This window comes from Trematomus bernacchii, unplaced genomic scaffold (assembly GCF_902827165.1).
Source record: "Trematomus bernacchii unplaced genomic scaffold, fTreBer1.1, whole genome shotgun sequence".
In the NCBI taxonomy this organism is placed as follows: domain Eukaryota; kingdom Metazoa; phylum Chordata; class Actinopteri; order Perciformes; family Nototheniidae; genus Trematomus; species Trematomus bernacchii.
In genome coordinates this window covers 13,372,427-13,381,934 of record NW_022988043.1, presented here as the reverse complement: position 1 = coordinate 13,381,934, position 9,508 = coordinate 13,372,427, and positions in this window count along the sequence as shown.

Below are 9,508 nucleotides of genomic sequence, written 5' to 3'. Positions count from 1 at the left end.
GGTAAAAAGGGTTAGTAAACACAGTCCCTTAAACAATATGTTGATAAAACAAAATCCCTTAAAAATGGGCTAATAAACAAAGTCACTGGTGTGGTTTATAGCAACCTGATCCCCTAGGTGGAGGGGCTTCAGGAGTCCCCGTGGAGTCCCTCTTCTGCTTCTTCCAGCCCGCTGACGGCGGCTTATGGGTTGTCCGGGGTAGATGAGTCCTCTTCCTCCGGCCCGCTGATGGCGGCTTCCGGGTCGACTTCTGTGATGAGGGCCAGATCAGTTCTGATGTCATCAAGAGACCGAGCTGGAGGTTTCCCCACCGCGCACTGGCTCCAGTGGTACCAGTTGTCCCCCTTTCCTTCTAGGCGGACGGCATGGGAGGTCCTCTGGGTCACTCGGTACGGTCCGGAGAACCTGGGGTTGAGCCACTTAGGCCTGATGACTTTCAGCCAGACGAACTCTGCTGTGTTGGCCTCGTGTTTCTCGGGTCCCCCTTTGGCGTCGGCAACCTGTGTGGAGAATTCTGATACCAAGCCCTTAAGTTGCTGGAAATATGGTTTTGAACTCATCTCTTCTACTTCTTTTCCTACACTCAGAGCTCCGGGCCTGGGAACTGATGGCCGTGGGTCAACTCAAAAGGGGAGAAACCTGTCCCTCGGTTAATAGAGCTCCTGATTGACATAAGGGCTAGTGGTAGAGCATCCAACCAGTTCATGCCTGTTTCATCACATGCCTTGCTGAGCTTCTTTAAGCATGGATCTTATCCACCCTGGGGGCAGGACAGGTCTCCCATCTGGGGAGAACCATATCCCGTCCTTCTTGGTAGCTCCCCTGTCTAACCATACTGATTTATCCTGTGGGGAGCCTTCTTCTTCTTCTTCTTTAGTGTTTATTGGCGGTTGGCAAACCAACTTGTAGGTGCATTACCGCCACCAACTGGACTGGAGTGTGGACAAGAGACTATGCAGAAAACAATAAACAAAAGAAATAAAACAAAACCAAACAAAAAACAAACAAACAAACAAACAAACAAACAAAACAAAACAAAACAAAAAAGAACCAAAACTCTAGATTATTTTAAATGTATCAATTTCTCTTAAAAACGTAATAATCTCACATACATATTGCCTGATGTTTTTCCCTAACAGCCCTGATAGCGACAAGTCATGGAATTTTGCTTTCTTCAGTGTCTGGAAAAGCACACCTCTCTGAGTACTATATTTCCTGCAAAGCAGTAAAGAGCCTGCTTCCTGTGCTTCTTTAAGAGTGTCATCTGTTACGGCGGGCAGCAAGTCAGTGGACTTCATGGCGAGCATTTGGAACTGGGGTACATACCCTGCCTTTGCTTTGGCCGCCCTATCTGCTGCATTGTTACCCCAGGCCAAGTAGTTGTCTGCCGTACTGTGGCCTTTGCATTTGAGCAAGGCTAGTTTGTTGGGTAACATGACAGCTTCTGCGAGCCTCTTGATCTCTTTTTCGTGTTTGATGGGGACATTGGTAGAGGTTACAAACCCTGCTCTCATCCATTGGCGCATTTCGACATGAATGACGCCATGTACATAAGCTGAGTCAGTGTAGATATTTACATTTTTCCCCTTTGATAGTTCCAGTGCTGCTGTAACCCCCATCACTTCTGCCAACTGTGCTGAGACTTTTCCTGTCACTTTCTCGGCTGCCTTTTCCTCCAACTTCCCTTCTGTTGTTTGCCCTATCACTGCATAAGCCGCTTGGAGCCCGTAGGTGGGGTGTCCAAAACAACAGCCATCTGTGAATAGATTTTCTGCGTGTGGCAAGGGCTCATCTCTGAGGTCTATTCTTAGTTTCACATCTTGGATGACTCTTTCCTCACACCTGTGTGGTTCTCCACTTCCAATGGTGTCTGCACTGTTCACTCCTTCATGTGTGTAGGTGATGTGTGCTTCGGTCAGAGTTTTCTCTAACCTAGTCTGTCTGGTGGATGTCATGGTGAATGCACTTGAGTTAACAAATGAGACAATGCTGTGTGTGGTCAGAACCGTCAACGGATGTCTCATAACAATGTGTGAAATTTTGTTTAAAGGGCCCATGTCATGGCCATTTCCACTGATCATAATTACATTGTTGAGGTATACTAAAATAGATTTATACTGTGCAATTTTCCAAACTCACATTGGTTTCGCATACAGCATCTCTGTCAAGCATGTGTATTCAGCAGTATTCACTCTCTCCACTAAACGACTCGTTGGAGCTCTTGCCCCCCCCTCCCTGTGAGCCTAGTGTGCTCCGATTGGTCAGCTCGGCCACTCTGTTCTGATTAGTCAACCACCAGAGAGGCTGCGCCCATGTCTAAACGGCTGCTCTCAGCCGAACATCAGTCTTATCATGGCGTCGGTACAGCCGTATATTTTATATACATATATATATTTTTAACTGTTGTTATAGAAGAGTGTGACGGCCCCAGGGCCTTTGTCTTACGATGGGGTGGAGCTGAAGAGGCTAATCAGCGCGATCACGGACACCTGGCCGGAGCCGAGGTGCTATAGCCAGCTGCCCGGAGTCAAACTGCAGCCCCTCTCTCCCTCCAAGCAGCACAGCAATCCTCTTCCCTGACCACGTATCTCTGCATTTACCACAATAAATGTGCCGTGGTTTTGTAAACTCGTGTATGTCTCCTTGTCTTTCCGTTGTGGCCTACGAGCCGGTCATAACAAAGAGTAAGTTATTTTTACCCGTTATAAACTACTACTGTTTGATGAGAAATCAAATCATGGTTTGCTATATATGAATGATATGTTATAGGAGCAAATAATTCAGGGAAGAAAGGATAGGCCTACTAAGTATTTCCATTAAACTTTATTTTTAGAAATGTACAAAATGAACGTAAATATACATATATTGTTGTCGGCATCTTGCCTATAGCAGCCGGGGCTTTTTGAGACGATGCCTCAGTGTGGTCGTCCAGTCATATATTGTCCGGCAGGATCTACCTGGACGAAATAAAATGCAAATCACAAAATATTAGAGAAACGTAGTTGTTTTAGATTCGTTAGTAGTAGTTGTGGTAGGAGTGTGGATCTATATAATGAACAGCTTGCCTGCTAATATGCTAACCTAGCTTTGTTTACCTTGGTAGCTAACACGATATGAACGTTAGCTTGGAGGAAGCAACTATAATGTAGTGTAATAAAACTACTATGAACAAAAGCTAGTGGTTCATATTAGGCTAGCAATAACGTGTTTATAATTGCAATATTATACGGGTATTCTGCTACGTTCGGTCATACATTGTAACTTGCATGAATACATTGTTTTGCGCTAGCATACAGCTAGCCTCGTTAGCTATACATGCAGTATGTACTGTCACAATGTACGGTAAATCACCCGGAGTATACTGTATGAGTATTCCGTGTGTGTGACTGCAGACATTCTCCTGCCATGACAAACATGTAAGGCCATCTGCTGACATTGTAGTTGATATATTTAAACGCTAGCAACGTAGCATAACAAAAATGTTTTTCCTACCAAACCTAGGTCTAGCTCCGTGGGTTAGATCGGTAGCATACACGCTACGCCAGCTATAATGTAATTACGTTTCGCGACTGACCGCACGGCAAATCACCCGGAGTATACTGTCAATAGGTATTTTGTGTGTGAATGCAGACATTCTCCTGCTATGAGATACATGTATGCAAGGCCATCTGCTGATATTAGAGTTGATATATGGAAACGCTAGCAACTTAGTTAGCACGGTTAGCACTGTGTCAATGGCTTAGCAGTCCAACACAGTTTACACATTTAAACAGTCTTGTTTGATAAATACACAAATAACAATGCAAACTTACAGGTTGTGTACCCAAATCTTCCCCTGCTCCAAACGGTCCAAACAAGCTGTGCATATCCGGCCTCAAACTGGGCAATGTTTTGGAAGCTTTCGTCTGTGAAATGCCGGTTCTTCGAACCTCTGAAGGAACAGTGTTAAAAAGACATTTCAACCACTGACTTCGTCGTGGTTCTTCCGTCGGTAGGACAAACAGCTCAGATTTCTCCTCACATTTCAGGAAACAGGTCCTTGGCAGTGGCATGACTGGATCGATTGTGAACTGAACCAGAGCTTCCAACAGTAAATGTTAGGCTGGCAGAGGGTGCGGCCAGCGCCGCTGGGTGTGGCCATAGCTCTTCGGGATTGGTCCATTTCGTTCCGGGTACCGCATGACATCAGGCCGTACCCGGAACTAAATGGAAGACTCAAATGGGCAGTGACGTATCTCCAACGAGGCGTTTTGGGGAGGTATTTTCTGTGTTAGAGTTTTACTCGCTACAGGGTGTACTTTGAGGGTTTTGACTCTGCACACCGTTTACATGCATAAAAACTTTCATAACACACAAGGGGACGGGTAATAACCGGAAAAGCATGACATGGGAGCTTTAAGATACGCGCTGTACCGGCTGCATGTCTTGTGCACGGAGGTTCTCTGTTCTCAACTCTGTCCAGTGTGATACTTATGTACATCAGTATTGACCTACATCCCCCTTTTTTCTGAAATAGAACGCCGTTTACGGTGTTCTCATTTTCAGAAATATCGAGCCTTATATATCAGTTATTAAATATCAGTTATATATTATATATTATTATATAGTCATACATAGTTATATATTATTATTACTTATATCAGTTATTTATTATATATTATATAATATAGTTATATATAGTTATATATTATTATTACTTATATATCAGTCATTAAATATCAGCCTTCTTCCGGTCCCCCAGTTTGATCCCACTAACGATCAATCTCCCTGTCTGTCCCCATTGTTGTCTTAATGTTCCTGGGACCGCCACTCCTAGTTCTCTTTCTTCTCGTTCAAATTCTCCTTCCATTATGACTTCGTATTTCTTTATCTGACTAAGGTTGATTTATGTTCACTTATTCTATTTATTCACAAAGAGTTATATTCCCCGTACAGTCTATCCGGCCTTTATAGTGCGATGTTTATTTCAACAGATGGAGAGACTTCTAAAAGCGCTTCAACACCCCCTTTCGGCGATGTGGCTTTTAGCAAGGAGTCGGAACCCAAGTCTACAGAATCTCTTTATCGTCACGTTTAGCCGTCTAGATTAACCCACAACAAGAGTTTGCGAGATCCGGTCGTTTCAAATTGATTTTGAAAGTTGCGTTTCTCCTCTTGTAATACCCCACATATAACACAACTGCAGCTCCTTCTTGAGACTGGAAAGTGTTATTCTTTATCTAGTTCCCATGGAGTTCCCTTTAAAAAAAACATGAACTTTTCAACGAGTTAGCCGTATGGCCCTATTAGACCTACGGGGCCTTTCACTGTCTTCTTACAACCTCGTTCTTCACTTCTATTATACTAAACAGACTAGTTATTTGTATACATATAACACAACTGCAGCTCCTTTTTGAGACTGGAAAGTGTTATTCTTTATCTAGTTCCGATGGATTTCTCGCTAAGAAACCATGAACCTTACAACTAGTCAGCCGTATGGCCCTATTAGGCCTACGGGGCCTTTCACCCTCTTCTTACAACCTCGTTCTTCACTTCTATTATACTAAACAGACTAGTACTGTATTTTTTACCATATGACTATAACACTGAAAATGCCGCTGACAACTCTAAAATGTTGTGGTATATCCAATCACAGATTTTGATAACAACAGGTATCTGTTTACCTTTTATTTAGATCACCCGGGTTTTAGTTGTCAGTGGTATTCGAGGTGTCTCCCTTGGATTTTTTCGTCCACTGGTTGGCTGCCGGTGTTCCTTCTACGAGACCCTACTCATCACGTCGGGGTCACCAGATTGTTGGAGCACCACCCTTTGGAGTGGTTGAAGGTTCGAGCCTGCTCCGCGCCGTTCGTTGATGAGTGGTCTGCTATAAGAAGAAGGACTCAGACACCAAGATATGAGGTTAACAATAAACTGATTTAATGGTAAAAGCAACAGTACAATAATACGAAGTACTTCGGGCTCTGGTCTTACTACCGTGTGATATACGTATCAGGACAGTCAGTCAGAAGAGAGCCCCGAACATGAATCTTGGGGCAGTTTACATACAGATTCTGTGGGAGGAGTTGTGTCGGTTGCTCCTCCCTTCATATTTCTAATTGGTGGCATCACTCCTGGGCGGGCCCTAGGCAATGAGCAGAGTTGGGTGTAACGCGTTACTGTAATAATATTACTTTTGTCGGTAACGGAGTAGTGTAACGCGTTACTTTTATAATTCAGTAATCACACTACAGTTACTAACATTGCCCCGACACGCGTTACTTCGTTACTTTTATAAAATCAGTCATAATCACACTGACAGACAAGAGGGGTTTCCGCCGCAGGTTTATATGTACGTAATCTGCGCGACTTGCGCGTCCACATCTCCACGTGCAGTGCTGCATAAACATGGCTGAGACAGCGATAACTTTCGAGGGGTGGAGGTATGCCCATTATTTTGAGTTCGTCCGAAGAATAGACGGGAATATGACGGTGAGGTGCAAACTGTGTCCAGGCCAGAAGCTGTTATCCACTGCTGTAAACACCACGTCAAACCTCAACAAACACCTGCAAAGAACACATGCTAAGGTGAAGCTAATAGCTAAGGACCCCCGAACCCAGAGTGAGGATGTTGTGAGTGCGCTGCCGCCGACTCCGAAGCAGCACAAATTAGAATTTGGAGGACCGGTAACCAAAGCAGAGATGGACAGGCTGGTAGCATCCTTCATAGTAGAGGTAATGTTGCCCATTTGCACAGTGGAATCACCATGCATCGTTCAGAGATATACTGTGCAGAATACAGATAGCAGGAGACAGAGGACAGCCATAGTCAGAGGCTATCTGGATCAGTCTTATGCGACAATGGAAACTGAACTAAAGAGAACATTGGAAACTGAACTAAAGAGAACATTTGAAACTTTAGCAGTCTGCGTGATCTGCCTGTAGGGAGGGGCGGGCCGGCCCTGCGAGTAAAGTAACGAGTAAAGTAACGAGTAAAGTAACGAGTTACTTTATGTAGAGAGTAACGAAGTGGTGTAATATATTATTTTTTTTTAAAGTAATATGTAATATGTAATATATTACTTTTTTTTAGTAACGACCCCATCTCTGGCAATGAGTCAGCAGCCGTTGACTCCGTCTGGTTCGCGCCATCTCCTTACAAGGAGATGGCTGGCGCTGCTGGGAGTCGTATTCAAATTGCACATAACCGATGTTTGACCCGCTGTGTCCAATAGTTGACCCGCTGTGTCACAATAGTTGACCCGCTGTGTCCCAATAGTGATATTTTATCTCTTCATATTTCTAGCTTCCTGTTATGCAGTCTGCTACTAAAGATAGGGATGCTTAACTTCTCATATTTCTAGCTTCCTGTTATGCAGACTGCTATTAAAGAGGAACCAGTGTAATTAAGCACACACATATTCTTAAGCAACTCATAGCTGAACACTGTGTACACAGGTTACTTTAATAACTTAGACTAAAGTTAACTATCTAAACAATGAGAGAGTCCTTTAGCTCACTGAGCCTCTCAGTCTGACAGGAGAGGACTCTCTTCCACCTTGTTGTTGAAAAAGCTCTTTATATCCGTTAGCGTAGCTCGCTAGCACCAGAAGCTAACAACAACGATCTCCGGTACCGGTGCGCGCTCTCTCTCTCTCTCTGGCTCGCGCACGCACACAAAATGGCTCGTTCCACACACACACACAGAGCCGAGCTTGAATGAAACACAGAGACCCAGACGTACTTGTACTGTACAGTAGCATATTATTTTCAAATCAATAATTTTTGAATTTATGATTTTTTTTATTAGTATTTTTCCTCCTGGGTTACACTGGGTTAAAGGTGGGGTAGGTAAGTTTGAGAAACCGGCTCGAGATACACTTTTTGTTATATTCCATGGAATGCTCTTAACATCCCGATAGCAATAAATATCTTAAGTGCTTTGACAAAAAATCCATAAAAAAATGTCATCTGTGGAAGCCGTAGTACTGTAAAAAGTACGACCAATCATTTTAGCCAGCCCGGCTAAAATAACTGGATGGCCTACCTGCCTGTCAGCCTTCCATCTGTGCACAAACTTATCTCGTGCCCTCATTGGTCATGTGCGTGTTCGTGTGTGTTGGAGGAGGGGCTCTGTAAGGAAGTGGCAGATTTTTTCCGGCTGTGTATTTTCAAATTCTAGCGATCTCGAGCTGGTTTCTCCAAAATTACCAGTGGCGGCCGGCCCATAGGGGCGCTAGGGGCGCCGCCCCCCCTCTTCCCACATTAAAAAATAAATAAATAAAAAAGATAAAAATATATATATTTAAAAAATATATTTTTTATTTTTATTTTTAATGAACAAGGTAAATATTATATAATTGGTATCAGTAAAATGTATAATCTACAATAAAATCTCGTTTAAAATTGTGTTACGATGTCTAAAGTTACTGATAAGTCACATGTTTCCTGCCTGGCCTTGCCCGTGTATCATTACTCCCTCTCGTCTGGGCGCTATGCACAGCGCCCAGACGAGAGTGCAGCAAGTGCAGCAGAAGCCAACTGTTGCTATCTTTAAACCACGCCGCCGAAACATAATTTCAGCCAATCAGCGTCGTCAAATCTGATGGTCACAGGGCTCCTACGTGAGCGCCCGGTGCAGTCTGTGAGTTGTTTGGACTCGTATCCAAGGAGACAAAACAGGAAGCTGTCATACACTCTGGAAGCTACCATTAGTAGCTAATAGCCGCGTTCACACCAAGTACTTTCCTGTACTTAGTTCCGGCACTAAGAGCCCTGGCGCTTTTAACCCCAGGGTACTTAGTACAGATCGCGTTCACACCGGAGTACTTTTCCCTGAGGGAAGATTACAAGTACAGTAGGTGGCGGTAAGCACCTTAAAGTTGTTTGCAACCCGCTACAAAACAAGAGAAGAAGAAAAACTGATACAGGATCTGTTTAATCGCCATGTCGGTTTTCTTTATTGCACTCTCAAGACATAACATTAAATAGAAATATTTTAAATGTAACTAAAGTGTCAGTTGTACATGTCAGTAAACATTGTCAATATAAAATAAAGTGTCAGTTGTACTATATAATAACAGTAATAACAATATAAAATAAACTCCCAGCTGTAGGGAGTCTCAGCAGCAAACCCACCTTTATTATATATCTTCCTGAGACCCACTGCATCCGTCTGCCATAAACACTATGCAAACATACATGTTAGTTTTGGCCCATAGTGGACTCCATGTTGTGTTGTGTGAAATGGGGGGGAATTAAAAGTTTAGGTCAAATAATATTTAAAATGATATAAATTATCATATTTGTGTATGTGCCCCTGCCATTCCCCCACAAGGTTGCAACATTGATGATAAATAAATGACAAATAAAGCTTTGCCAGTTTATAACCGATGAAACATGATGGTATCAGAATAATCACTTACATGTGATGTATAGGATGCTACACAGGTCACAAAAGATAAAGTGTCAGGAGAAATAAGCTTAATCGCCATGTCGGTTTTCTTTATTGCACTCTCAAGACATAACA